We start from the raw sequence: 4,008 nt of genomic DNA, 5'->3' as shown, positions 1-4,008 counted from the left end.
CTGCAATAGTCAGCTAAGTAGCATCAACATGCAGATTAACCAGATTCTTCCTGCTATTAGGACACATGAGAAACTGAGGAGCTTTCTAGCCAGAGGTTACCTTTGGTTCATTTAAATTGTTTCAGAAAACAGTCACTGATTTGATAGAGAACAAGATTTTTCTGTTTGTTTGCCAATTCCTAGCCATACTATTATGTTATCATTATACTATATTATGCTTTATTATCACTAGGTATTTTGTCTCAAGAAGGCAACAGGCTAAATGTCACCTTCCTGTATAAGCAGCAACTGTTTCCTTCAAGCTCCATTCCATGTTTGCCATTTTTCTTGCTTACTCTTACATCATGTATCTCCTGAAAGGTGATTCAACCATCTCCAATGTTACATGATCCTAATTTGTCCACCTGTAATGAGAATACTTGATGTTAACAAGTTATCCATTTTCCACTCTGAAAATTTCTTGGAGTTAAACACAGACACACTACATCCCTCAAGCTGTTACAGAACATGAAAGGAGAAAAAGAACTCAGCAACACTGAATCTCAACCATTTCCATGTAGAGTTGAAAATTAACTAACACTGTCCCAAGAAGCCAGAGAAGAAAGGTAAGAAACAAATATGGAACAAAATAGAACTTGCTCTCCATCTTAGAATGGCATTATGTATTTTTTTTTTTTTTGTTAATAAAGCCCAAACTAGGTATATTAGTGAGAAATAATTTAGTCAATAATAGAAAAAGAATGGAAGAGGCTAGGGAAGAGACTGCTACCTCTCCCAGCTGGAAAAAAAGAGATATGAGATGAATGAACAACGAAAAATCCTAAGGACATACAAGGAGCAAAGATAGAGGGAAGGGATAGGAGACAGACAACCTACCAAATTAATAGAAACAAGCAGGCATTTTTAAGATGCTTGACAACTTTTTAATGTGAAATACTTTAATTACTAATCCTCAATGGAACTGAATTATACACATTGTGAATAAACAGAGGCAAGAAGGAGAATTTGCAAGTTCTGGTTTATACCATTGAGTGAACAAAGTCAGAGGACACCAGGGGCTTTGCTCGCTGATCAAGTAACAATCTCACATTGAGAAATTCTGGAAAACCAAATTTCTGTCCACACAAGCCTTGGTAATGGGCACACCAATCCTAGAAAATTAGAGACCAGTCAATTTTTTTACATGCAGTAGATACACCTGTGTGACATGACTTAAGGTGTGAAGTCCACCCAGGAAAAATTCAGGGTAGGGGGAAGTGTAAAGCAGATGGCTTGACTTATTTTTTTTAAGCTAGTGGGACTTTTAAGAACCAATCTTCTAGTAGTCAGATTTAAAACTTATTTAAAACACATCCTAACAGGTGAGACATTTTGCCCTGCTCAATATTTGGTTTTTTTAGCACTAATGCAGGGTCATTAGCAGTATTTATTGACCAAGGAAATTGATCCAGATGAAAGCAAGCAACACACTGAGATGTCACAAGCATTACTAAAGCACTGCACCTTGAAACTGTGTTCATTCCTCTGGCCACCCTTTAAGTGTTTTGTCCATTTGCTTAGCCTGGCTGGATAAACCAATCTACATTTGATGCTACCCATCAATCTGAATTTTAAAGCTAATACACAGACATTTTACTTGCCCACAGCCATTTCTCTCTTACCTCTCAATTCATGTCAAAGCAGCAAAGAACTTTGTTAATTGTGGGATTGAAGTCAATCTCCTTCAGTTGGTATGCTTAATAGGAGCAATCACATCAGTGGCTGAAGTCTGGTCTTCAAAGAGCCAGGTTAGTCAAACATAAGACAGAAAATCCAACTGCTCTACTTGACAATGAATTAAGCTTTTGCCACAAATAGTGCCTGAAAGCAATTATTCCCAAATTAGGACAGCAGTTCAGAAAAGTTATGTGTATCTCTGAATTCTTTTTCTTTTGAGTACAAAACATTATGGTGACAGTAAAGACCCCACCTGGACAACTGTCTGCTGCTCTGTTGGCCAGCCAGGAGGCAACTGGCAGGGCTGAAGCATCTTCTGTGGGTCCACTGCTGCACTGCACACAGCCACACATCAGCAGGGAAAGAGTCATTTTCTGCAGTTTGTTATCACCTGAACTGGGTAAACAATCCTGGCCCAAAATATTTTGCTGTCAAGGAATGGATCTGTTCAAGCACAGAATATCTGAATTCGTACAAAGGACTATAAGACTTCTTAATAGGACAGGCAAGATGAATTGTCAGGGAAACTGAACCTGCAGGCACACGTTCCTAGGAACAGGATCTAATGTGGCAATGCTATTAGAAGTAATAATTCAGAGATGCAAAACAGTAATAAACAAATAAAATCTAACATTGAGAAAAGAAAAAAAAAAGACAATGGAATCTTTTATGGCATATATTAAACTTCTTCCACCGATAATCAGTATTAGAGAAGTTATTTCCTGTAAATTTCTGTTAGATAATAAGTTTAATTTAACCTAGCACACTTCAGATTGGAATATAATAGATCTGCAGCTAAACTCAGTCAAATTGAAATGATGTTTCAATATATTTAGCACACTCTATGCATTCTGTGTGTAGCCCTGCACAGATATGCAAATTTATCTCAGTTGATGAGGAAGCTGAAGTCTGCTTGATTTCCAACTTAGTCTCAAAATAAATTCTGATTTACAGTCTTGATTACTAGGCCCACAAAGGGGTAGAAGAGTCACAAGTTGACTTGTAGGCTTTTAAATAAATAAGTTTATTTTCAGTGACAACTGAAGGATCTACATTTAGATATAGCATAAAATCAAAACTAGGATCATAAAACAAGTTTAGGAAAAATTTCACTGTGGGGTTGTCAGTGCAGATTAAAATGCCTAACATCCTACTTGGGCTTCTCAGATTGTTTGAATAATTGCTACTAAGATTCACAATGTACTTTTTGTGCATTTGCAATATAATTCAGCTAAAGACATTAAGCTATTCACCAAGAACTATGTAATACCTTTTAATAAATGCAGAGATATCACATCTTTACCTTCTGTCAGAAAGTCAAACCCAGTCTCCCAGTACTCTGGACATATACCACCAGTGGCCAAAAAGTCCCAACCCACCTCCCACAGGGCAGTCAAGGAGGAAACTACACAGACATTTCTTTTTTCACCTGGAGCTTTACCTGTCCTTGTCAGCAGCCTCTGAAGTGGCCTAAGTTGTCAAAACAATTTTGCCCACTCTGCAAATATTATTGGTACAGCACTCATTCAGCCTTCACACAACACAGAGCTCAGATAAGAGTGCTTTCAGTCTGTGGAATTAAAAAGTTATTGCAAAAAATTTTAATCACCTATATAGCAACATAGCACCTGAACTTGCATCCCTCAGAGGACAAAAGAGCAGTAACATTGCCAGAAAGAAGGCAAAGTAACAAGTCAGAAGGTGAAAAGCTTCCCTTCATTCTTCATGAACTATCACACATTTTTGTTGTGCTTTCCTTGAGCTCAACACACAATACATTAGATCATTTGTGACTGAACAGTGGGAGTACTTTAATAATATTTTGTTAAGTGTTTCCTTACTTTTAGTAGTACAATTTCTTAGTTTTCATTTGTATTGTATCCACTATCATTTTGAACATACTTCAAACATTAAATCTTATACTTTTTATAATTACATGACCTTGTAGAATTTAGAGATACTTGGGCAGAGGACAATTTACATATACCAATGCTAGAGAGATGAATTACTAATCTTCCCCTCCTTCCCTACCTCCCTCACCAGTGATTCTGGGGGTTCAGTTCACCTCAGTGTTGGATTTTCACACAGGACTACATGCTTCCTGTTATGTAAGATGAAAGTTGAAAGGATTTCAGCATGCAACACCACAATATCCCAAAGTGGTAGTGTTAGGAAAAAAAACCCAACATGTTCTGCATATACAACAATATACAGAAGAAACACACCAAAAATGTGGATGAATTTCACTGGTCCTTGCATTTTAAGCAATCTTAAATCTAAACAACAGAAAAA

General features: G+C 37.0%; 1 long non-coding RNA gene across 1 annotated transcript; it reads right to left on the bottom strand.

Moving 5' to 3' along the window:
- Positions 1 to 271: 271 nt before the first annotated feature.
- LOC146768571 (uncharacterized) lies at positions 272 to 1,799 on the bottom strand. Its single transcript, XR_014954768.1, has 3 exons — positions 1,662 to 1,799; positions 1,026 to 1,151; positions 272 to 404 (listed from the first exon to the last, which is right to left on the bottom strand). It is a non-coding gene; the product is annotated as an uncharacterized LOC146768571 (long non-coding RNA).
- Positions 1,800 to 4,008: the final 2,209 nt, after the last annotated feature.

Source organism: Lonchura striata, chromosome 1 (assembly GCF_050655825.1).
Source record: "Lonchura striata isolate lonStrDom1 chromosome 1, ASM5065582v1, whole genome shotgun sequence".
Classification (NCBI taxonomy): domain Eukaryota; kingdom Metazoa; phylum Chordata; class Aves; order Passeriformes; family Estrildidae; genus Lonchura; species Lonchura striata.
The sequence above is the reverse complement of the archived record's forward strand: the minus strand, read 5'-3'. Positions and strand labels throughout refer to the sequence as shown.